The 27,360-nt window shown below is 44.1% G+C and overlaps 1 protein-coding gene across 1 annotated transcript in view; it reads right to left on the bottom strand.

The window, feature by feature from the left end:
• Nucleotides 1-27,360, bottom strand: part of APBA1 (amyloid beta precursor protein binding family A member 1) — a 98,704-nt gene that overhangs the window by 53,108 nt on the left and 18,236 nt on the right. The gene's annotated exons all lie outside the window — the stretch shown is intronic.

Genomic DNA, 27,360 nt, shown 5'->3' on the forward strand with positions numbered 1-27,360 from the left:
GTATAATCACGGCCAATTGATCTCGAGACTGGGATGAAGCTGAAGCCACACCTCTGTGCTCCACCCTTCTGACTCCAGTTTCATCGAAGCATGCTCTCTCGAGACCCTGAAAACAAGTCAGAAAGGAGAACCTTCCACCCACAAGCTATCTATTGAAACTCCGGGCAGGAACTGGACAAGAATATGCATAGGGCCTGTCTCACACCTAAACGGTGCCACTCATGTTCCCATTCCCAGACTGGGACCGGACCAAATCCAGAAGGACCATCTCCTGGGAACGGTGAAAAATGGAATTTACTTAAGGCAAACCCCCGGGTCCAAACGAAGCACAACCCTGTTGCTGTGAAACACACCAAACTACCCTGGAAGACAGGGCCTCCAGTTCGAACACGCGCCTCACTGAAGTGACTGCTACTAAAACACCATCATGAAGTTGAGTAGCTTCAGGCTGGCCATTCTCAATAGTTCAACAGGCTCTGACATAAGGACCTGCAACACTATGTAGAGGTTCCATGTGGGAACCATGGACCACAGGGGAACGTAAGTCGAGACCCCCCTAAGTAACCCCTTAACCATTGGCAACTGGGTTAAAGAAGCTGAGCCTGCATCAGGAAGAGCCGTGCCAAGCACAGTAAGCTACCTCATAACTGTACATGGGAAAAAACCCTAGTTTAACCCCTCCTGGACGAAGTCTAGGACCCGCAGGACTGAAGCCCAAGTGGGCACTACCTGGGCAGATCAACACCAGATACCGAAGGAGGACCAGGTGGAGACACAAATCCCCATTGTGGACTGCCTATGATAAACCCCAATGGACCTGCCTGGTGAGACAGATGAGCTTCCCTCAGGCGCTCCCACTCGATCTCCACACAGCTAGCTGCAGCCAGAGTGGCTACAAGCTACCCCTGATGCAACTCTAACTCCCCCTCGGAATCGTAGGGCTGGAAATCCCGAGCCCATTAGCCTCCCCGGCACATAAGGAACCTGCAGCCAGTTCCATGTGGCAATCGCGGCTCAAAATTGGTCGCTGGAATGGCAACTGAGCCACCCGAAACCACAGAAGCCCAACAGCACTCTCCCTGGTGGCTAGATAAAGCAGCCACATCCAGGAGACCTACTGGGATGGAGGTAGGGTCCTTCGCTAGGAAGGGCTGGAAAGGTGAGGAGGGTCCAATAATGGCAATAATCAGGAGTCCAATTTTTAAGTCTCATCACTGGCCGAACTGAGATGAAACTGGAGTCAGAAGGGTGGAACACAGAGGTGTGGCTTCAGCTTCATCCCAGTCTCGAGGCCAATTGGGTATGATTATACCATTACTGGACCATCCAGCCGCTCACTCCATAAAATAAGCAGGCTTCTGCTACTGGCTTTATTAAATTGTTCTAATGGGAGGCATTAAAAGGCAATAAGCTAGAAAGTGGGAGACTGTAAATTCTAACCCAGCTATTTGGATGACTTTGGGCCAGCCGCTCCCTCTCAGTCCTAGGAAGGAGACAATGTCAAATCACTTCCAAATTTGTCCAGGCAGCTGACTCAACACTGACTCGAAGGGCCCTCTCCAAAAGAGGGGCAGGGGTGCAATAGGGATAAAAGCAGGTATGTATGAACTATATTGTAATAAACAGTATATCTTTTTCTGACAGATAATTCTCATTTTTTTCCAGGTTGTAAATTTAAATGTAGCATTGAACACTTTGCTATCTATTCTTCAAGTGCATTTCACTGACAAGAAGCAGTATTGGCTCTTCTTCAAAGCTGAATCCAGAGCCCCCCTAGTGCCACAAAAGACTTCAGGTCCAGCCTCTCAACAACACTGAACTGACGTGCTAAAGTTCCTATGTTCCTTTCCATTACTTAAAGGTAGCAGAAAATGAAAGTTCAGACAACTCCTAGCATGTGGAGGGTTGCACACCCACTCTATATACCTGTGATGGCGAACCTATGGCATACGTGCCACAGGTGGCATGCAGACCCATATCAATGGGCACGCAAGTATGTGCGCCCCAGCCAGCTGATTTTCGGGCCTTCTGGGTCCACTAGAAGTCAGAAAACAAGCTGTTTTCTGCTTCCAGGGGGTCTCCAGGGGGTGCCCAGAAGGCCTCCAGGGAAGAAGGCCTTATTTGTCCTCCCCGGGCTCCTAGAAAGGGTCTGGAGCCTGGAGAGGGTGAAAAACGGATCTACCATGCCATCATGGGCCAAAAGTGGGAGGAGCGTGGGGGTCATGAATGTATGCGTGGGGGGAAGGCACATAGAATTATGGGTGTGGGCACACATGCGCACTATCTCCCCCCGCTTTTGTCACATGATGGCAAAAAGGTTAGCCATCATTGCTATATGCAGTATATGTAAATGTCTGTGAACATCCATTGCATTCAAAGAAATTATTTAATAGGATTTCCTAAAATAGTCAAGAAGATATAGTAAGCTGAGAAAATGGGTGACTGGAGGCATTTTAAATATAACTCTTTTTTAACTGAAAGATAATTCTTATTTTTTTTCAGGCTGTAAATTTAAATCCACTGCTAAAAATTTCGAATCTCTATTCTTCAGGTGCATTTTGCTGACAAGAAGAGCCATTCTTTGCCCTTCTTCAAAGCACTGAATCCATGCAAAGGTGTTGCTTTTCCCTATAAATAACTCATGATAGCCCAAGGACAACTTCAGAAACTGCTTTGTAATCAGAACTGTTGGACAATAGAATTGGGGGAGGGTGAAATAAGATTGCATGCATTTATATTTTAAATTGTCTAATAAAATTAACAATCATGCTCTTCTATTTCAAAACTGTTTAAAATTCATAAGAGAGTCATTGAAGAGGGCTTTATGGAAACTGCCCTAGAAAAACCTTATAATTTAACATAAAAAATTAATGCTAACACTTGAAGCATATAATGGAAAATATATAACTTGCAGCTAACACAAAAGAATAGCTTCTTCTGCCTTGATTCACAGCTATAAAAAGGGCACGGCCAATGACTATATGGGAATATGCCAGAAGGCTAAGACACTACTCTATCTTCCCAGGAAAAGTTATTAAAAATAAGAATTGCTCATCTTTAGAGTTTAAAGAAAGGCTGAATCTGTTTTCTTTTCCAGTCTGAAAGCTACTTAGTCTTCAAATGGTATGTTGGATATCGCATGATAAAAACTAGTCAGGACTAAAACAAGAATTATATCCAATGAAATAAAGCTTGCATAGTTGTAGTTTATAGGTAAAAGTAAAGGTTCCACATATGTGCTAATCATTCCCAACTCTAGGGGGCGGTGCTCATCTCCATTTCAAAGCCGAAGACCCAACACTGTCCAAAGACAACTCTGTGATGATGTTGGCAAGCATGACTAAACGCCGAAGACGTACAGAGCGCTGTTACCTTCCCGCCTAAGGTGGTTCCTATTTTTTTACTCGCATTTTTACATGCTTTCAAACTGCTAGGTTGGCAGAAGTTGGGACAAGTAATGGGAGCTCACTCCATTATGCAGCACTAGGGATTCAAACCACCAAACTGCCAGCCTTTCTGATCGACAAGCTCAGCATCTTAGCCACTGATCCACCACGTCTCTATTTATACAATGTGTATAGTTACATTTCCCATGTATTTTATATTCTTCCCTTTCCAATTCAGAGAGACACAGGTTCAAGTTGTGTCCCTGGTTCAAGTTGTGTGCCTTTCCAATTCAGAGAGACACTGGTTCAAGTTGTAAGCTCACAAGGCAGAGAAAAGGAGGAGATTCAAGTTACCACTGTAATAGGCACACTAGGGATGAACATACACACAGGATAAAGAAAAATGATACTTATGTATATTGGATTAGGATGAAACAGCAAAATAGTAAATTATTATTATGATTTTCTAATCAATACTCACCAGATGTTTTGATATTATAATTCCTAAAATTTGGGAATTTAGGAAACCTGACTAAAAACACCATTACATTATGTAGTTATTACTATGATATCATTCTAATAAGCAAACCAAGCAAATATTATGCTATGTATCCAGGAATAGGTTGAATAGAAGTATGTCCAATTAACACTAATTTATCAGGTAAAGTGTTATAATAGCGGAAGTTTGTTAACTTTCACTCCCTCTGCTGGCTGCACACTGCGTTATGTGTATCTATCCCTGGCTGGCTATGTTCAAGCATTGTAGCTACACTGAGCTACAAATGCCCCTCAAGTTTTACAACTAATATCCTCTTAAATGCAGAAGGAAAAAATAGATTTTTGTAGTCATCATACTAAGGATTTAGGATTGAAATTGAACACAATAAATCTAATCAATTTATAATCCAAAGCTGCTCAGGAATCCTGTAAGCCTATTCACCTATACGTTTCTCTTTCAGAGAAATCGGACTAGCCACAGATTTTAGAGGAACTAAACCAAGATTTATGCCTGGATTTTCAATTGGTATCATTTCAATCTGAAACAGACCTCAAGAGTGAATTATTCCTATTCCAATGCAAAATTTTATTTGCTGTTTAGGCATTGGGTTAGGTGAAAGCCTGATTTTAGGAATAAATAGTTGCCAAATTTCAACATTAGCCCAATGCACACAGTACAAAGATTATCAATACACATATAACCCATTCTTGCAGGTACAAATTATCTCTGCTGTAACAGTTTAGGTTACTGCCTTGTTATATTCCTTTGGAGAAAGGATATGGGATGCCACAATATTTCTCTGTTACTAAGATATTACACTATCACAACAGCTGGCAAGACAGAGCTTATGGATAGCAAGATGAATGGCAGATCCATAAAACACATCTAGGTACACCTAAGAAATTAAATTAAACATGGTGCTTGGACCATTCATATAACACTCAAAACCAGAAAAGATTTATCTTTGGTTATTAGTAGCATCAGCAGGGAAACCAAGTTCTCGCTCTCTCGCTCTCTCTCGCTCTCTCCCTCCCTCTCTCTTTCCCTCCATTCCTCCTTTCTCTCTCACACACACACTGCATAATTTATAAAAATGATTAACATAATTCTCCAAATTTCCGTGCTTTGGTAAATATATAGTAAATCTTTAAATAATCATGAATAGACAATCTTATGTTTCTGGGAAAAAAACATTCCATATAAAAGAAAAACCACCAGTTTCCTTTAGATATATGAATCTGAACAATAAATAAAAGGCTGGCCACCATTCTCCATATTCTTCACAAAGGGCATTTATAAACAAAACATGCTGCAAGCTAAAAAAGACATTTTTATTTGGAAAAAAAGTAGCAACATATAAGTTCTAATAGTATTAGCTTCTTCAGAAGATGTTTCTTCTGCCATCCATACATAAAGCAAGGACAAGGGATATATTTTCTTTGCTGGTTATTTCTAAAGTTGGGTATAATTCAAGTAAGTTATACTGTATTATATTTCGGCACTAACAAAACACTAAACAAAATTCATTTAAAAATGAAAAATAAAAAGAATTAAACAACGTGGGGTTCTTAGTATCCTCCAAGCTTGTTTTCTTGCAGAAGTTTCATTACCCAAACTTCATCAAAATTGTTGATGTTATTACTTGGTTTGGTCAATGAAACATCTGCAAGAAAACAACCACACTCAGGGAGCACAAAGGACCCATTTCAACTCTGAATTACAAATATTATCCTATTGGAATTGAACAAGGTTTCATTGTTGTGGAATTAATGGCTGCAATTTGTAAAACATTTTTATTTAAGAACTGTTAGATTCAAAGTTTTTGTACAATGATCAGAAGGTACCTTTAGAAACTTATGGATGTGGAATATTAATACAATCTTAGTTGCTATATATGCTTTATCAGTGGGTGGAATGTCCAGCAGGTACTAAGGCATCTATCAGAACAGCTTGAGTTCTAGAGTTATTCGTTTCTTGAACTCAGTAATAGACATTTCTTGCAAAAAAAATAATAATGGTGAAATTGTTCTCTCTCCACTGGTGGTACTTTTTAATTAGTCATCATATTTAATTTGCATGAATGGACAAAGGGCATACTGGATCAGCAAACTCAAAATGAGCTAAAACCAAGAAGCAATGGTGTAATCCGAAAAAGAATGATTACCCAAATGTTTGGACTGGACACATCCAGGAAGCAGAAGAAATGAAAAAAAACAAAAAACAGTGTCCCACTGGATCTAGCAGATTTTGTCCATGAAAACTGAAGTCTGCTAAAAGAAAAGCATAAGAAAACAAAGAGTTTACTGCAGAGGTGGGTTCCTACTGGTTTGCACCGTTCGGTGGAACCGGTAGTGGATATGGCAACTGGGTCTCCGAACCAGTAGGGACGGCAAGCTCACCATGCCCTCGAACCGGTTCCCTGGAACATCTTTTTTTTAAATGTTCTGCGCATGCGCAGACCTATTTATAGGCAACTGCACACGGTGCAGAGTGCGCAGACCAAACCGGCCATAATGCCAGCAGAAAGCCACCTCTGGTTTACTATACTAGTATTCAAAAAAGTCTGATCTGGAGTAGATGGGATATCAAAAGTTAAAATCTCCATGCAAATTGGTTCCAATTTCAACTGTATGTGAATGATGCTATCTGTAGTTTGGCCAAAAAAGATACATAAGAGGAAAAATAGAAGTATAAAGCACAACACTTTAACTGAAGACACTGCCTCTGAAGAATAAAACAGTGACCAAAAGAGAAGATTTTAAAGAAATCATATAAGCTCGTAATTAAAAGGGAAAGGAATTATAAATAGAAAATATCAAGTTTAATATGTAATATATTACATATGGGCAGATTTTTTATTCTACAATTACACTTTGATGCCCTTTTTGGAGAGTTGAAGCACTGCATTGCCATATGATTACAGTTAAGAAACTTTATTCTTGCAGACGATACTTTGTGAGAATCTGCAGTAAAGCTTGAAGGGGAAAGACCATGAAAGAGGATATATACCAGCATCCCCAGTCTGGTGCCATCTAGATGTGTTCAAATTGTTATTTTCAGAACTCCCAGTCAGCACGGCCAATCCATTGGGATGGCACCAGATTGAGTATGAAATGTAGAACAGATTGTTCCCAACACAGATCCTTTTTCAATATTTCTCAGAGTTCAGAAAAGGGCACCATGGAGGGTTTCATTTTAAATTCATTAAAAATAAAATTAATTTAGTTTAAAATTTCATTTTGAGAGGCAGCTCAATATAAATCTTAACAATCTACTGTAGATATCTGCTGTCCTTACCCTATATTGTTGGATCCACACAATATGCTAGGATAAATGCAAACCCATGTTTTGAGGTTAATTTATACTTAATTTGAACCCAGAAAATTGAAATTGAGAAAACCATGGTTCAGTTAAAACTTCTGTTCTATAGCAAAATAGCCATACATATATAACTCTATGGAACAAAGAAATAAAGATTGTTTTCTATATTACATTTTTTATTTTATGACGGTAAACCTCTAGTCACTATTACTGGAAAATGATAAGGTATTGAAGGTATTGGTGATTGCCCTTAAGACCCTTTATGGCTTGGGTCCAGGACATCTGAGGAACTCGCAATACAATAGAAATAGCCCACCCCACTTGTTCCAGCAGAATGGGCCCACCCCACTTGTTCCAGCAGAATGGGCCTATTTCATTGGGCAAATAATTTTGGTTGGCAGGTTCCAAGAAGACTCTTTTCTCCTGTGGCCACCACCTTCTGGAATATTCTCCTACTGGAGTGAAATCTACCCCCACTCCTGGCCTTCTGGAAGAGCTTAAAGACTTGGTTCTGCCTCTTGGCCTGGAGTCCTAATGGGTGACTGCTACATTGGGAGTGGCTAATTAGGCAGAGAAAATCCCCACCCACAGGCCATCCATCATCTTGGTTTTTAGCTTTTTTATTAGATTTTTCCAAAATTAATTGTTTTCTTGTACTTTTAACTTTTTATTATATTGCAAGCTGGCCAGAATCACTGGATCAGTAAGATGGGCAGAATATTAAGTAAGTAAGTAAGTGAGTGAGTAAGTAAACAAATAAATAAGACTTGATTCTCGCTTTTATCTTGGGTTTTACTACGCAACAATACAGCAGTAGCAGCAACTTTCAACTCCAACTGAAACTTTAATAGCATTATTAGTGACACAAGAACCAAGAGTGTGGTGACATTTTAAACCTTCGCAAGTGACAGAAGACATAAGTTTTTGTGGAATATATTCCATTTTATCAGCTGAATGAATTGTCATCGTAATTATAAGCATTAAAACATTCACAGTTTTGAAGGTAGGATAAGGAGTGGAAATGCATAAAGTACAAGCAGTAACAATTATCTTAATTGCTCATGAAACAGTTGCAGGCTTAGAATACTCAAGCACTGTTGAACTGATTAATGTATGAACTAAATCAGTTGCTTCTTTTCAGACACAGAATTAAAACCTTTGTAAGTTTTCACATTTGATTCTATTTTTGAGTTCCTTTGTTCCAGAATTATGAGTTGATGCCAGTAAGCAAGTAATTAAAGCAAATCCTTGATTTAACTAACAAGATGGTCATTACAGTAGAATGTCAGATACATCCAAATTGATTTTATTTATTATTTATTTAATTCCATTTATTAGGCTACCCATCCCACATAAGCAATTCTGGGTCAGAACACAATTAAAATCATCAGTATAACAGTATAGGATAAAAATAAAAACACAGTCAAGAAGAGACAAAAAAAAGACAATCGAAGATACTTGTCAGTGTAACTCACAGCTTCATAAAACTTCCTGAATCTCATGCCTGAAACAATGGGGGTGGTGGGGGAGGAAATGATGTTCCAGTGGGCAAACACAATGACAGAAAAGACACACTTTCTGGGTCCCACAAATGGGACCAAGAGCACGACCCTCCTGTCAGATCTGATGGGGTAAATAGAGACAACTGGGGTAGGTATTCTCTTAAATATCTTGACCCTGTATCAAGTAGGTAATAATTAGCAACTTGAGTTGCATCCAGAAGCCTATTGGGAGCCAGTTTGGTCAGGGATCAATAATGTAATATGGGCATATCGAGGCAAGTCCATAATTGCTTGGGTTGCTGCATTCTAGATCAATTGCAGCTTCAGATGCTCAAGAGCAGTCCCAAATAAAGTGCACCACAGTAAACCACAGTAAATAAAGCATGACTGTGCACAGTGCTGCTCAATCCAATGAGAGATGCAATCTGAAGTTGTGCAAAAGCCCTCCTGTTGCTTTAGGCAAGAGCCACAAGTCCAGAAGGTCCCCCTGTATTGTATACTGGCTGTAACTGGGGTACCACAATATCATTTTTCAGCCATATGGTGGCACTAAACTCACTTGTTATGATTCAGCTGAAGCCTGTTCTTCTCTATCCACTCCCCACAGACCTCAGACACCGACAAGCATCACTTGGCTGAAATGACTCAGATTAATTAGAGCTGAGTGTCATCAGCATACTGATGATATCTTGCTGTATATCATCAAATGATCTTACCCAGTGCCTTCATATAGATATTAAACTGAAGTGGAGAAAGCCCCAAACCCCATCACACCCCACAAAGATGTAATATGGGCTTGACCTTTTCCATCCATCAACTCTGATTGAAACCAATCTTGAATAAAGGCACATGAAAATTTGCTTGTCATATAGAGTTGTTATTGTGAAGAAAACAAGGTGGGGGTATTATATGCATTACCATGAATTGTACAAAATAAACTCAGGACTTTATAAATCTGATGAAAATATCAAAATTTAATGACAAAACACACATGTGAAATACAAGTCAAGTGGTTACATTTTTAAATGTAAGGGGGGGGGATTAAAAGGACCTAGAGCCTAATTGATCAATACTATGTACAGAAGACTGCTTTAAGCAAATGTTCTTTGAAAATATGTATACAATTGGTGGCTTGCACAAGATTTTTGACTTGTGAAATCTCTAGAGGTCCTAGAGGATATGATTTGCACACTAAAAATATAATTGTCAAACCTTTTCGTCACACGTGATTGTGTGGCATGTGCTTGGAAGATGGCTGCCGGGCTTTTCGCTCCGGCTCGATCCGTTTGAAAAATAGCCTGGAAGAAGGTAGAACTCTGGTCCAGGAGCCTGGTTTTGCTGGCAGAAGAAGTAAGAACCCCCCAGAATACCCGTGCCAACAGCACATTGGGGAGACTTGCCTCCCCAGAGCTGCTAGGCACGGAAGACACGGAAGACACTGTGACTGAGGTGGAGGCTGCCGGCACTTCCGACGCTGCTCGGGGGAAGCTGCCGACGCTAACGTGGCTTGGGGACGCTGCTGCCAGGCATCTGGGAGCTGGAGACCAGCTGCTTTTTCGCTGGCTGCTGGAGACCATCGCGCCCCGGGGGCTGAGGGCGCCGCGGCTGCCTGGAGTGGGGTGGCCGTCAGGAGCTGGGCGGTTTGCTTACTCGCCGGGAGACGCCAGGAAACGCCGGGGCTGACATCAGAGCCGCTGAGCCACTGATCAGCTGTGGGGCCACTGAGAGAGTAACCAGGTTCTGAGGACGCGGGGGACGTCAGGAGCTCCCGGGAGCTGATTGAGGAGAGATTAATGAGAACACTGAGAGAACGCTGAGAACACTGAGAGAACATTGAGAACACTGAGAGAACACTGAAGTATTTTATTGAGTACTGTATGTGCTGTTGGAACACCACTCAAGTAGTCGGGCGGCGCTGAACCATCTTTTTGCGAATTTCGCTGTGGCCATCTGTGGCGAGAGGCGGGCTTGAGACTACCTGACCACCGGAGCCTAAAGGGGCTTATTGAAGCCTGGAAGAACTGGCTGAGACCGTCTTTGGCTACTGTGGAGACAGCTATCGGAGACTGTTTTGGGGGGACCCGACCCCCTTGATTGTCTGACGTCTCCAACTGCTGTCTGTGCTGCTGCAGGGTCAGGCTAGGGAAAGGGTAGGGTTAGATTAGAATTATTAGGGTGGGTTAGTTTAGATTAAGGTTAGGATTAAGGTTAGTGCTAGGGTGAGGGCGGGGGTGGGGTTGCTAGCCTGATGGCCTACCGGTTGGCTGCCAACACTGGGAGCGTTACGGCACAGCTGGGAGTGGGTTCCCCCCCTTTTTTTACCGTGGGGTTTCCCTGGCTCCCGTTTGTCTTTTGTGTTTCCGAGGGAAGGGGTGTTTGCTTGTCCTGTCATTGCCTATGGCTGGCCCTGTGACTTTCGCTGTTATATCCGCCGCCTACGGCCTACTTGCCCCCCAGACATTGCCTTGCCTTGCCCTCCTGACCATCGTTGGGGAGCGAATTAAGGCCTATGACTTTATTGCCATTCTGGGCCTCCTGTTTATACCCCCGCTGACTTTTTGCAAGCTTATTCCAGTAGAGAGATAGAGGACGCTGGTCGAGAAGGTCGTGTTTGGGAAGTGTGGCTCTCTCTTCAATTGTTACCACCATATTTCTCTCCCAACGTTTTCTGGACCTCGAGCCCTCGCGAGGGAGGACCTGGACATTAATTCTTCCTCGGCTATCTCGGACTAATTTTGAGCAAACTTACTCCTTTGCGCAGTTTTTTATAATTTTAAATTGTATGGATAGTGCTTGGTATGATTGTGGCTGACTGAATGTACCCACTTTTTATTATGATATTGCTGTTCCCTTGTTTTTAACTTGTTCGTGGGGATTGACTGATCGTATGTGTGTGTATGTGTGTGTAGGCCGGGAGTATAGCTGGGTACCTCCTGCACTGAGTGCTTTGCAGAAGTGCCAGGGGGGCCCAGGCTCAATCCCGTCCTCAGATGTGTGTGTCAAAGGGCCTGCCGGTGAATCCGGTGGCCAGGGGAGAGGGTGGAGGGACCATAGACGCGGGAGTGGGCCGGAACATTAGGGTCATAACGGGGAGGGGCAGATATGGCGGGAACTTTAGGGCGAGCCATTACCGGGGAAGGAGGGTTCCCTACGTCATAGGGATCCCTCCTTCCGGCCCTGTTAGTTCCACTCCAAGGCCAGATGGCGGGAGTAGTCAGGACCCTGGTCTCAGGTTGTTGTTGCTAAATGCCAGGTCTGTGGTTCACAAGGCTCCCCTCGTCCAGGACCTAACTTTAGACGAGGGGGCAGACCTGGAATGTATTACTGAAACCTGGCTGGGCCCGGAGGGAGGAGTCCCCCTCACTGAAATGTGCCCAAAGGGTTTTCAGGTGCTTCATCAACCGCGACCCCAGGGAAGGGTTTAGGGTTTAGGGTTTATTAACATTTATAGGCCGCCCTTTTCCCTGAGGGGACTCAGGGCGGCTTACATAGGATCAGGGGAGGGTAATACAAACAGTGACGTAAACAAACATAGAGTAAAATAATAAGCAACATTCATTCATCATTCGGGAGGGGCGATTATCTTTGTCCCCAGGCCTGACGGGCTAGCCAGGTCTTAAGGGCTATGCGGAAGGCCTGGACGGTGGTGAGGGTACGAATCTCCACGGGGAGTTCGTTCCAAAGGGTCGGAGCTACTACCGAAAAGGCCCTCCTCCTTGTGGTTGCCAGCCGGCACTGGCTGGCAGATGGGATTCGGAGGAGGCCCAATCTATGAGATCTAATTGGTCGCAGGGAGGTAATTGGCAGAAGGCGGTCTCTCAAGTACGCAGATCCACTACCATGGAGGGCTTTATGGGTGACTAGCAGCACCTTGAAGCGCACCCGGAGATCGACAGGTAGCCAGCGCAGCTCGCGGAGGATAGGTGTTATGTGGGTGAACCGAGGTGCACCCACGATCACTCGCGCGGCCGCGTTCTGGACTAGCTGAAGTTGCCGGATGCTCTTCAAGGGCAGCCCCATGTAGAGCACATTGCAGTATTCCAGCCTAGAGGTCACAAGGGCCCAAGTGACTGTTGTGAGAGCCTCCCGATTCAGGTAGGGTCGCAACTGGCGCACCAGGCGAACCTGGGCAAATGCCCCCCTGGTCACAGCCGTCAGATGGTGATCAAAGGATAGCTGTGAGTCCAGGAGGACTCCCAAGTTGCGAACCCTCTCTGAGGGGTGTAGAATTTGACCCCCCAGCCTGAGTGATGGGATACTGGTCGAATTGTTGGGAGGGAAGCACTACAGCCACTCGGTCTTTTCCGGGTTGAGTACAAGCTTGTTAGCACTCATCCAGTCCATAACGGCCTCAAGGCCTCGGTTCATCACGTCCGCCGCTTCATTGAGTTGGCACGGGGCGGACAGATACAACTGGGTATCGTCCGCATATTGATGGTATCTTATCCCGTGCCTGCGAATGATCTCTCCCAGTGGTTTCATGTAGATATTGAATAGTAGGGGGGATAAGACCGAACCCTGAGGCACCCCATATGTTAGGGGCCTAGGGGTCGATCTCTGCCCCCCCACTAACACCGACTGTGACCTGTCCGAGACGTAGGAGGAGAACCACCGCAGCACGGTGCCTCCCACTCCCACCTCCCGCAGTCGTCGCAGAAGGATACCATGGTCGATGGTATCGAAAGCCGCTGAGAGGTCAAGGAGAACCAGGATGGAGGGATGTCCTCCATCTCTGGCTCTCCAAAGATCATCGGTCAATGCGACCAAAGCGGTTTCTGTGCTGTAACCGGGTCTGAAGCCTGACTGGAAGGGGTCAAGATAGTTTGCTTCCTCCAAGGACCGCTGGAGCTGGAAGGCCACCACCTTCTCAACAACCTTCCCAAGAAAGGGAAGGTTGGAGACTGGACGGTAGTTATTAAGAATAGCTGGATCCAAGGATGGCTTCTTCAGGAGGGGTCTCACCACCGCCGCTTTTAGCGCGGCGGGGAAGTTCCCCTCCCGAAGAGAGGCGGTAACAACCGCCTGGATCCAGCCTCGTGTCACCTCACTGCTGTTAGTAACCAGCCATGAGGGACACGGGTCCAGTACACAGGTGGAGGCACTTACAGCCCTCATGGCCTTGTCCACATCCCCAGGGGCAACATCCTGAAACTCAACCCAGAGATGGTCTACTTCATCCTCTTGTGCCTCGGCTGGAACTGCAGAGATGGAGTCCAAGTCCGACCGAAACCGAGCAATTTTGTCCGCTAAGAATTGGGCGTAGTCCTCAGCTCTGCCCTGTAGGGGTTCCCCCGTTTCCCTCCTATTCAGTAGGGAGCGGGTTATCCTAAACAGGGCGGCTGGGCGGGACTCAGCGGACGCAACCAAGGTGGCTATATAAGATCTTTTCGCTGCCCTAAGAGCCCTGGTGTATTCCTTGGTGCAGGTGGTTACCATTGCTCGGTTCGATTCGGACTTATCGGACCTCCATAGGTGCTCTAGGCGTCTCCTCCGGCGCTTCATCTCCCGGAGTTCCTCGGTAAACCAAGGAGGTCTCCGGGATCCGCCGCCTCGGAGGGGCCGTAGTGGCGCAATCCGGTCGAGGGTCTCCGATGCTGCCGAGTGCCAAGCAGCAACCAGAGTCTCTACCGGACTGTGGGCGAAAGTATCAGGAATGACCCCAAGCTCCGTCTGGAACCTTAACGGTTCCATAAGTCGCCTGGGGCGGAACCACCTGGTCGGTTCCTCCTCCCTACAGTGGGGGTTTGGTCTCCGGAAGTCAAGCCTCAGTAGGCAGTGGTCTGACCACGACAGGGGTATGATGTCGTTACCCCTCAGACCAAGATCACAAATCCACTGCTCCGAGAGAAATACGAGGTCGAGCATGTGACCCGCTGAATGGGTTGGGCCCCGGATTACTTGGGTCAAGCCCATGGCTGTCATGGAAGCCATGAACTCCTGCGCCCCATCAGAATGTTCACCGAGCGACGGCAAATTAAAGTCCCCCAGGACCATCAGCCTAGGGAACTCAATTGCCAGCTCGGCTACCGACTCGAGGAGCGAGGGGAGGGCTGCTGCAACGCTGTTGGGAGGCAGGTACGTTAACAGCAGACCCACTTGACCTTGAGGTCCAACTTTACCAGCAGAGACTCACACCCGACAAGCTCCGGAGCAGGGACCCTACGAGGAGCTAATGACTCCCGGATAACAATAGCCACACCCCCACCCCTTCCCTGGGCTCTCGGCTGGTGCAGCACCTGAAATCCTTCTGGGCACAGCTCTACAAGGGGGACTCCTCCCTCTGGGCCCAGCCAGGTTTCAGTAATACATGCCAGGTCTGCCCTCTCGTCTAAAATTAAGTCCCGGACGAGAGGAGCTTTATGTACCACAGACCTGGCATTTAGCGACAGCAGCCTGAGTCCAGGGTCCTGATTACTTGCGCCATCTGGTCTCGGAGTGGGACTCATAGGGCCGGAAGGAGGGATCTCTGTAATGTAGCGAACCCTCCTTCCCCGGTAATGGCCTGCCCTAAAGTCCCCGCCATATCTGCCCCTCCCTGTTACGACCGTAATACTCCGACCCTCTCCCGTGTCTCTGGTCCCCTCAGCCACCCCCATGGCCCCCGCATCCCCCAGCAGGTCCTCCGAATCATGCATACCCATGCACTCACCCAAGCAGTCCCCACGTAAGAGTTAAAACACAGAAAATTACAACAATATAATAGTAAAAAGTGGGACATTCATTCATCTCATACATATCCCATGCATATCCCATACAAAGCGAGGAAAAAAAGATGAAAGAAAAGGAAGAAAATAAAATAGTTGCGCAGTTAATTACAGATTTAAAAATGCGAGATCAGAATAACAAAATTGGCTCTTAGTGTTCAAAGTTGAAGTGGGTGGAGACCAATTACAGTTCGGGTGGAATATATGGGGGAGTGTCTTATAACCCCTCTCTTCTTCTGTAAATTTGTAAAAGTTCAACCGGCCGGAGCAGTCCAAGATGGTAAAAGGTTTTCTTGCGCAGGCACTGTCTAGGGCGATGCCACAAGGGCAGCCACAAAAGATAGTAATAGTGGCAGTAGTCCAGGCCAGATGGAAATATGCCAACAAGCCTAGGAGTCCAGAGGCCGTGGCAGAAAAAGGCCAGATGTTAAAAAGCCACAGTAAGCGATAGTCCAGTGCCAAGCAGAGAACACAGGGGAGAGCCTCACAGCAGCGGGGGTAAGCAAAGATGGAGTCGCTTCTATAGGGCCGTCTAACCAGGCAAGAGCGGAGGAGGGGGGGGCAAAGACGGGGCGAAGACGAAGCCATACGGGGGGGAGAGCCATCCGAAGGGACTGCCGCGGCACCAGGCAAAGCCAGCCGCCCAGCTTCCTCAGTCCCAATAGTAGTGATCGTCCACTCTCCCTTCGAAGCAGTAATAGTCCGGCAAAGCCCCTAGAAAACACAGCCAACACGCTCACCCTCAGCAATGTTCTTATCCATCCGCTCTCTCTCCGAAATAATGGTGGCTGAGCAGAGCCCCCGAAAAGCGCTGTCGCCAGTTCCAGTGATTCCTCCGTCCATCCGCTTGCACTCCGGAGAGATGGCAACCAGAAAAAGCCCCCAGGGAGTGCAGCTAGCAAGACGAGGGCACCAAAACCCTTAAATAGCGCCGAGAGACGTCGCCGCCAGCGAAAAACGCCGAAGACGCCGAACTCCGCTATTGCCGTCCTCAGCGTGGCCTCACCTCCTCCACCGCCAGGCAGCACACAGACCTCCGATGATATTTGAACGAGCCAGGGGCGCCCGAAAACGGCGGCCCCCGCAGAGGTCTGGCTTCTTCGGATCCCCCAGACTCCGGGCATCCCTAAGGAGCTCTTCATAGAAGGATTTGTCTCGGTTTTTGTCAAGGTTTCCAGCGTTCTCCGTTCGAATCAACACGGAGCAGAACACCTAGCAGCCATCTCGGATCTCGCACATGCGCACCTCGAAGGGGTGGGGGAGTGGCCATTGTTATCTGGAAGTCTTTAGTTCCTCGTAGGATCCCTGCTCCGGAGCTTGTTGGGTGTGAGTCCTTCCTGGTGAAGTTGGACCTTGTGGGTCAAGTGGGCTTGTTGTTAACGTACCTGCCTCCCAACAGCGTGACAACAGCCCTCCCCTCGCTTCTCGACTCAGTAGCCGAGCTGGCAGTTAAGTTCCCCAGGCTTATGGTCCTGGGGGACTTCAATCTGCCTTCGCTCGGCGAGCACTCTGATGGAGCACAGGAGTTCATGGCTTCCATGACAGCCATGGGCTTGACTTAAGGAATTCGGGCGCCCGATTCACTCAGCGGGTCACACGCTTGACCTCGTATTTCTCTTGGAGCAGTGGAGTTGTGATCTTGGTTTGAGGGGTAGTGAGATCTTGCCCCTGTCATGGTCGGACCACTTCCTACTGAGGCTCGGCTTTCAGAGACCAATCCCCCACTGTAGGGAGGAGGAACCGATTAGGTGGTTCCACCCCAGGCGCCTTATGGATCCTCAGGGTTTCCAGACGGCACTTGGTGTTGTGCCTGATACTCTCCGCCACAGTCCGGCGGAGACCTTAGTTGCTGCTTGGAACTCAGCAGCGTCTGAGGCTCACCACCGGATTGTGCCTTTACGGCCGATCCGAGGCAGTGGATCCAGGAGGGCTCCTTGGTTTACTGAGGACCTCTGGGAGATGAAGCACCAAAAGAGACGCCTAGAGCGCCGCTGGAGGTCCAGTAAATCCGAGTCAGACCGAGCACTATTAAAAGCCTGCATCGGAGCTTACCTTCTGGCAATCCGGACAGCTAAGAACACCTATATTGCCGCTCTGACTGCATCCGCTGAGTCGCTCCCAGCCACCTTGTTTAGGGTAATCCGCTCCCTCCTGAATGGGAGGGTTGCGGGCAATCCCTTACGAGGTAGAGCTGAGGAGTTTGTCCAATTCCTCGCGGACAAAGTTGCTTGGCTTCGGACAGACCTGGACTCCAATTGTGCAGAGCCAGCCGAGGTACCGGGGGAGGGTCTTGAGCGACATCTTTGGACTGATTTTCAACTTGTTACTCCTGAGGAAGTGGACAAGGCCATGGGAGCAGTGAGTGCCTCCACGTGTGCACTGGACCCGTGCCCCTCCTGGCTGGTCGCGAACAGCAAGGAGGTGACACGGGGCTGGATCCAGGTGATAGTGAACGCCTCCCTTCAAGAGGGCTTCTTTCCCCCTCTATTTAAGACAGCGGTGGTGAGACCCCTCCTGAAGAAGCCATCTCTAGATTCAGCCATTTTAAATCACTACCATCCAGTCTTCAACCTTCCCTTCGTTGGGAAGGTTGTTGAGAAAGTGGTGGCCTTTCAGCTCCGACGGTTCTTGGATGAAACCGATTATCTGGATCCCTTTCAGTCCAGATTCAGGCCTGGCTACAGCACGGAAACTGCTTTGGTCGCACGGACCGATGATCTCTGGAGAGCTAGGGATGGAGGCCATGCCTCCGTCCTAGTGCTTCTTGATCTCTCAGCAGCCTTCAATACCATCGACCATGGTATCCTTCAGCGGCGGTTACGGGAGGTGGGGGTGGGAGGCACCATTTTCGGTGGTTCTCCTCCTACCTCTCGGACAGGTCACAGTTGATATTGGTCAGGGGGCAGAGGTTGACCCCTAGGCCCCTGAAATACGGGGTGCTGCAGGGTTCGGTCCTGTCCCCCCTCTTGTTTAACATCTACATGAAGCCGTTGGGCGAGATCATTCGGCAGCACGGGATAAAATACCACCAGTATGCAGACGATACCCAGTTGTATCTGTCCACCCCGTGCCAACTCAGTGAAGCGGTTGACGTGATGTGTCAGTGCCTGGAGGCTGTTAGGGTCCGGATGTGGTAAACAAGCTTGCACTCAATCCAGACAAGACCGAGTGGCTGGTGTGTTTCCCTCCCAAAAATTGGCTAAGTATTCCATCACTCAGACTGGGGGGTGAAATTCTACGCCCCTCAGACAGGGTTCACAATTTGGGAGTCCTCCTGGATCCACAGCTGACCTTAGAACATCACTTGTCGGCTGTGACCAGGGGGGGCATTTGCCCAGGTTCGCCTGGTGCACCAATTGCGTCCCTATCTGAACCGGGAGGCACTTGCAACAGTCACTCATGCCCTTGTGACCTCAAGACTGGACTACTGCAATGCGCTCTACATGGGGCAGTCCTTGAAGAGCATTCAGAGACTTCAGCTCGTCCAGAATGCAGCCGCGCGAGCCATTGTGGGTGCACCTCGGTACACCCACGTTACACCTATCCTCCGCGAGCTGCACTGGTTACCTATTGGTCTCCGGATACGCTTCAAGGTGCTAGTCGTCACTTATAAAGCCCTTCATGGTATTGGACCTGGGTACTTGAGAGACCGCCTACTGCCAATTACCTCCCAAAGGCCCATTAGATCCCACAGATTAGGCCTCCTCCGGGTTCCATCTACTGGCCAATGTCATCTGGCTACTACCCGGAGGAGGGCCTTCTCTGTGGCTGCTCTGGCCCTTTGAAACGAACTCCCAGCAGAGATTCGGACCCTCACCTCTCTCCAGGCTTTCCGCAAAGCCGTTAAAACCTGGCTGTGCCGGCAGGCCTGGGGTTGACGAGTTCCCTTCCCCCCTCGAATTGTGTGATTGTTGATTGTCTTTTTAAATTCTCTTTGTACTTTGTTTGTTGTATCCCCTTCTTGTTTACACCCCCCCCCCTTGGGTTTGTTTGCCGCCCTGAGTCCCTCTGGGAATAGGGCGGCATATAAATACAATAAACCTTATAACCTTAAATATATTTCCAAAAGACTGAAACACTGCAGAATCTTCTTAATTAGAAATTTATTTTTTTGTACTCTGACAAAACAGGGTTTTACATTTTCAAAGCAAATCAGGTAGTCCTTGACTTATGATCCACAACTGGAATCAAAATTTCCGTTGCTAAGTGAAGTGATTAAGCAAATCCAGTTCCTAGCAAGGTCACAAAAGGTGATCATGTGACCTTCGCAGGTTGCAACTGTTGTAAGAACATACCAAGTGCCTGAATTTTGATCGTGTTATTGTGTGGATACTATGCCGGATATACGTGTGAGGACTGGTCATAAGCCATTTCTTATGAATGGTTGTAAGTCAATGACTATCCGTACTCCAACAAAGTAAATTATGATCAGAAATGAATATTGATCATGAACCAATACCTTTCAAATGAGTCTGTAACAGGAAGGGTAAATTTTACATATCAATCTAGGAAATTATGTTTTTAATTAATATTAGGATGTTAGCTAAAAGGAGTAAATGTGAAAGTTGTTCAATATTGGACTTAACTTGTAAAGGAAAAAATGTTCTGCTTGTGTGGTAACCATGTCATCTTTTCCTTATCTGCAATTAGCTTCGAACTAATGCAAACATAGGACATATTGTTCATAGACTCCAGGACATCTTTATTAAATTAGGAAAGGGCAACCAAGCCAGTCCATCCCCTGGTGACTCTGTGGTCAATGATCAGCATCACAACCTATTTCTAGTAATAATCTGTCGTTCTTCCAAGAACGTTCTTCGTTGATCTTGTCAAACTTATCCTTGTCTTTTAAAGCAAAGATTGCGAAATCTAACCCCATGTAACAATGACATTTTTAACAATGGCCTTGCAAGTTTTTAAAAAAAATAGAAATGAGAATAAACTTCCTCTAAGGAAGAACTTTACTCCAAAATTAAGTCAATCGTTTGAGCAGTTTTTATTAACCAGGTATAAAAGTTGAAGCTGGTGTGACCGGAATCTATTGTTCTTAAACCAGAGAGAAGAAATAAGTCAGTTGCCCTGAAAGGGCAACAGTGAAGAGTCTAACTGATCAGTCTCAGTCAGACAGAGAGAGTACTTGATTTTGGTGTTCTATGTATGAGATCTTCTGCATTTATGACTTCTTTGTTGTCCACAATAAAGCACTGTATCTAGACATGTTTGTAAAAACCTTACCTGTTAACAAATTCCTAAACTCTTAAGTTGACTGTGAAAACTGTTAAAACGTAATGATGTTGAACCTCTATTGACCATCCTGACACGAAGATGGTCAACAGAGGTAGGTTGCAGGGAAGAAGGCGGGGCTTAGCAGTGAGAAGATGGATTTTCAGGCTATTCCTGAAATTCCTCTATTCCGAAGGAATTTGATGGTTCATTTTGAACCCAAGCTGTCCCGGAGAGACAGTGAAAGGTTGGAGGAGATCCAGTGACCCCAGAGACGTTCGCAAAGTCCCTGGGGGGTTGGAATTTAACCTCCTTTGCCAGTGACTTCTGGATTAGCTGTAAGCTAACTGAAACTGCAGGTTGCCCCTAAGAATGGCGTGTTTCCAGCTGGTAAGGTGATTTTATTACTCAGAGAGACACGGTCCGCATAAAAATTTAAGCTAATTGAAACCAAAGAACAGAAGAATCTAGCGGCGAATTGGATTTCTTTATGGGTTTATGGACGGTGGTTACCCTATTTCTTAAATGTTTTAAACGCTACTTACATGGACAAAGGAAAGATTACTTCAACATCTCCTCTGACTCCCTGTAAGTGGGCTGTAAACCAATTTACTATAATTTGGCTCCCTACAACTTGACACTTTTATTGCTTGGCTGGGTTGGTCTAAGATCAGATAAGATTGTACAGCTCCCAGCTTGTTTTTACTTGCAAATACCCTAAAGTCTCTAAAGGGAAAATACTAACTGCATACTAACTGTGTACAAAGATGGCGTCTGTGCAAGTTTCAAATGATTCATTTCAAATGATTTTTTCCGCATAACAAAAGCTGTCTGACACGTACGACAGATTTGAAAAAAAACTGGATTATTTGCTGTTTTTAACATCAAAATATGAAGAAAAAAGTGAGAATGTTGAATGTTTGAATGTTCCTGAGATACAAACGAAGGATGTCAGAAATGAAGATTCTCAATTTGCTGACATTCCGGGCATCTGGTTTACTTCGGAGGGAGAAAAAGATGGAACGTTTGAAGGGGGGGCAGCCATATAGAAGATTTACTTCAAAAGACAGAGTGCAGGAGGAATGAGAAGCATTAAAGAATTTATACTTTATGAAACATCATTTGCAAAATTTTCGATACCACCACTGAGAATTAAAGACAAGCTGAAAAGTGCAACAATCGTAGGACAACGATATTATATGAGAGGCTTCTTAAGCAAAAAGGTGCGAAGATCTTCTTGTTTGGACTTGCTTATAAAGACGTTTGGAGAACTTGATCCACGAATGGCAACAGGATTAAGGAGGTTTTGTTATTGGAGAGACACAGGCTGATAGATGGAAGAATACAATTCAAAATTAGCTAAACCTAATTATTTTTATTTGTAATAGACATAGTTGAATAATAATTGATAATGATAGTAATGTATATAATGTGGAGTTGATATGATAAATAATAATTGGATATGAGAAGGGAAGGTTAGAAATATTTTTGGACCATATACTAAGGTTATTAATCACAATAATTATCACTATTAAAAATAAAATAAAACTATATACAGTTAAATGTTAACTAATATGGGGAAAATGTTATGATATATGATATAATTACATAAAGAAAGGAGAAAGATAATAAACTATATACATGGAAGATGGAATTTTTGGTATTAAATATTATGGAAACAGGATATGAGGATTTGATGTTAATAGAGGATTTTACAAACAAATAAATGAAATGCTAGCATGTGGTTATGGATTAAATCTTTAGCATAGTTAAGGATGAAATATGTTTAAATAACTGTAGTCAACTAAAAGTGGAGGTATGATGATGTCAATATAGTAAACATTTGAGTTAAGATATTTGAATTAATATGAATCAATGGAAGAGATGCACCAAAACATGTTGTAACCAGCTGATATACTTTTTTATAATATATACTTGTGTTTGTTTGTTTTTTTTCCTTTGTTTTTTCCTTTTTTTCCCTGCCTTGTTTTTTTTGTGTGTGTGTGTGTGTTTTGATTTTTTCTTTTCCCACTGGTGTGGGCATGTGTTGTTTATGTAACAAAATAAAAAAATTTAATAATAAAAAACAGAGGTAGGTTGCTTCCGGTATGGCCTGGATTGGGCGAACCGGTAATAGCTTCACCCACCCACCCAGACGCTTCCGTGCCCAAACTGGTAGTAAAAAAATTGGCAAGGCAATACTGATGGTCAAGCATCCAATAAATGAATGATAGCTTTGATCTTTCCAAGTAATTAGTCTACATCTTCTTGCCAAAGAAGATGAGTCCCATCTATTACAATTGGATAAGCAGACACCTTAGTCATGAGCAAACATTCTTAATTTAGACAGCCTATGCAAATTAAACTCAAGCAAAATCAAACGATAAAGACTTAAATTTATATATAGTCCAACGCTAATTGCTTATTTATAACTGTCCCAATATAAGATGCAATGTATTAAAGCAGAGTTTCTGGCTTTCCAGACCAGTGGGGAGGGGGAAAGGTTCTTCACAATGGCTAGCAAATGGGTGTGCATGCAACTCCATTTGTGCAAACATCAGGCATGCATGCCCGCCACCTGTGCAAATGGAATGCGTATACACACACTCGCCCGCTGCTTGTGCAAGTGAGGATGCCTGTGTGTGTGCTCATCCACCCCTTCTATGGCCTGATTCGAAATGACTCATACAAGGATTGGGGATCCTTATATGTATTAAAGAATACACTTCTTTTCTTCCTCTTAAAGCATATACATATAGAAACTTTATTTATGCAGAAAATGGGATTGTTTTCTCTGAAAAGGGACTTCATAATAGATCTGTAGCTTGCAAGTTAGGGACTGATCATCATGGAGAAAATCAATTTTTCTGGTTCCTAAGAGTTCAACCCAATTTGATGTCCCTGCAGCTTTCAAATGCAATCCTAAGTATTGCAGTAGTCCAAAGATAAGTAAATGTGTATAAGATAGATAAGTAAAGCATGAGTGACTGTTGAGCAGAGCTCCAATTACAAAAACTTATGCAACTGATGGATGGATTTGTGCAAAGGTCCTGCTGGCCATGGCTGTGACTCGCTCCTCAGAAGAATCTCAAAATTACACACCAACTCTGTCTCAAGTAGACCGACAAGACCGAGTGGCTATTGATGCTCCCTCCAAAGGATGGTCCAGCTATCCTATCTCTTAGCCTGGGGAATGAAATTATATGCCCCTCAGAGAGGGTTTGCAATTTGGGAGTCCTCCTGGATCCGCAGCTGACGTTAGAACATCACTTGTTGGCTGTGACCAGGGGGGCCTTTGCCCAGGTTCGCCTGGTGCACCAGTTGCGACCCTATCTGGACCAGGAGGCTCTTCGGATGGTCACTCACGCCCTCGTCACCTCAAGACTGGATTACTGTAACGTGCTCTACATGGGCTGCCCTTGAAGAGTGTTCGAAGACTTCAGTTGGTCCAGAATGCAGCCGCGAGAGCGATAGTGGGGGTACCTGGGTACACCCACGTTACACCTATCATCCACAAGCTGCACTGGCTTCCCATTGGTCTCCGGATACGTTTCAAGGTGCTAGTCGTTTTAACTTTTAAAGCCCTACATGGTTTAGGACCTGGCTACCTGAGAGACCGCCTCCTGCCATTTACTTCCCAGAGACCTATAAAATCACACATATTAGGCCTCCTCCGGATTCCATCTGCCGGTCAATGTCGGCTGGTAACTCCCCGGGGGAGGGCCTTCTCTGTAGCTGCTCCGGCCCTATGGAACGATCTCCCCGTGGAGATCCGGACCCTTACTACTCTTCCGGCCTTCCGCAAAGCGATTAAGACCTGGCTGTTCCTGCAGGCCTGGGCCTGCTGATTTATCCAGCCCCACTCTAAGCTATATGAATGTTGTGCAATTTTAATGTCTGTTCTTTTAATTTTTATATGTCCCCCCCTCCCTGTTTTATCTGTAAGCCGCCCTGAATCTCTCGAGAGTGGGCGGCATACAAATCCTAATAAACCGTAAACCGTAAGTAGTGCTATCCCATCCAGAGCCAACGTTAGAAAATCTGCAGAACTGGGAGGCCCTAAAACCTACAACCTCTTGGTCTTGCTAGGATTAAATTAGACTTTACTTCTACTCAGACAGAGTCCCAGAGCCTTCAGACACTGAGAGAGAACATTGAAATGAAACATTTGTGCAACCTGGGGCAGAACTGTATAAATACCACCAGTGTACTGATTGTATTTAGACCTATGCTCATGAATGACTTCACCCAGAAATTTCCAGTAGATGCTAAATAGGATGGAGAGAAAAACCACAAAACACCCGAGAATCTAGGAGTGAATCTCAGACAGTATCTACCAATACTGAAACGAACTGGTACAAGAAGAAATGAGAACTACCATAAAACATTTTGAGCCGCTTCTGAAGGATACCATGACTGACTATATTGGAAAGCCACTGAGAAATCAAAGAGAATCGGCATGGATACAATACCTATCCTAAACTTGCTCAAGGTCAACCACTAGCAGTGCAATAACCTGGCCTGAAACCCAACTGAAAAAGATCCAAATATCTTTTTCCTTTGGGAAACTTTGGAACGGCAAGCCTGCCACTCTCCCAATAACTTTTTCCAACAATGGCCAATGCCATTGCCCTAAAACTAAAAAAAGAAAATTCTACATCTACAGTGACCTAGAATAATTCAGGACATCACTGGCTTGGATTGGTTCAAAAATGAAACAAAACTAAAATTTGATATTATTACTGCATTTATTGGGGTTTCAAGGTAAGTCCTCAACTTTTTATCTGGTGGATACAATGGAAATGTTAAAAGCATTTAAGGGTGTTCTTGTAAAACTGCTGCAAAGGAGACCTTGATCATTCACAGATTTATCAGAATACTATCTGCAGCATATTCTTTCTCTTTTCTTCCATATATTCCCTAATATTTCTGTTCATTTTGTCCTTTCAAAGGTCAGGGAACATTTCCAAACTAAATACTGAACTGTAGTATTCATTGTTTTCATTTTGTTTCTGGCAAGTGATATGTTCATCTCAATCTCAAAGGCATTCTTGAAAACAAAGCTGATCCAAGAATTTCACAGATGAAAATGTGCCATAATTTCTATTCTATTTCCAGATTTATTTTATTGTACTGAAAGGAAAAAAATGGAATGTAACACATGCAAATTGTGTGATTTGAATGAACAAGCATACAAAGAACTGATTCATACATAATGCTTTTTACAAATTTAGCATTATTGTTAACTATACTTTATATGAATGATAAAAATTGCTTAAGTAATTATAGTGTAGCATCTTGAAAAATTATAAAATGTGCACACAGATAAATATTCTCTTTAAAGTTTAAAATGCTTTCAGTAATTTAATATCTCCAAAATATTGTACATATTATTTTCTTTTAAAAAATATGTATGCTTGCAATTTTTTTTTAATGAGGGAAAAAACAAAGTTTGACAGATTTGTCTAACTATACACTATATATATTTAGATAATATACATTTATTCTATGTACAACCACTTCTTATTTAAGACCACAATTGGAATGGACAACTTGGATATTAAGTGGAAATATTACTAAATGAAACCACAATTGTGCTTACATTCTTACTTTAGCTTTTCTTTTCTTTACAGACTTGTGAAGTCATAAATGAGAAAATTGGTCATAAAGTTATTTTTCATCACTGTTGTAACTGCAAACAGTTGCTAAATGAGACAGTTGCTAACAAGGACTACCTGCAATGATCTGGTGTTCAGCCACTTATGCTCAGATGCCCTGAGGAAAAGGAGAGATGGGGGAGTTAAAGAGCAGTGAACTTGATTGTACCCAATACATTTCATTTTAAAGAACTGTAGTCTTTAAATGTTTTTTATCACCTTTTTAAGCATTAGCAGCTCAACAATAAAAATAGAAGTGTTTTTCAAAGTGAGAACTGTTGAAAAGGACAAGTTAACAATTAGCATTTAAAGTGGCAGATTGAATACTGTTTATATAAGCAATAATTTTAAAATCTTTTTTATGTATTTTGCTGGATATTGAAATATACATGATTAACTATACATTGCAAAATGAAAGACGATTCCAGAAATTCTATGGTTCAGTTTCTCAAAACTAGCAATATCAAGTCATATTAAAGTATATTCTCATTCACCTCAATATTTTAAAACCTGCTGTTTTTGGATAATGACATGTGAAACTTAGTATTATTAAAAAGGAAAGATGGGTATAGACTATTTGTCTGGTTAATATATACATTATCCTCTCCAATACTAAATGCTTAATTAAGCTCTCTCATCCAAAGTAGGCAATGTAATTTTCAACATCGTTCTGACTTCTTGTTTAGTTGACATCTAATTTATATGGCCTTTTTATATGATTTCCTTCTAATTTGGTGAATCTAACATTGCCCAAATGTTTTTTAAAATGTAATTTAGAACAGTTTTCTAAATATTTAACTCAATATGAAACTATGAAATAGTGTACTATATACACAAGACATGTCAAGTTATTTATTTGTTGAATAGACAAAAACAACATAAATTAAAATGAACTAAAGTTTTTAAAAAAATCAAATACACGCAATTAAATTTCATAGCCAATATACATATCAAAAAAAGTTGAGACTACATATAGTTCTAGAATTATGATCACAATTAGTACCAGAATTTCCACTGCTAAGCAAGTTGTTAAAAGTGAATTGTAATCAATTTACAACTATTTTTGCC

This window comes from Thamnophis elegans, chromosome 3, assembly GCF_009769535.1.
Source record: "Thamnophis elegans isolate rThaEle1 chromosome 3, rThaEle1.pri, whole genome shotgun sequence".
Classification (NCBI taxonomy): domain Eukaryota; kingdom Metazoa; phylum Chordata; class Lepidosauria; order Squamata; family Colubridae; genus Thamnophis; species Thamnophis elegans.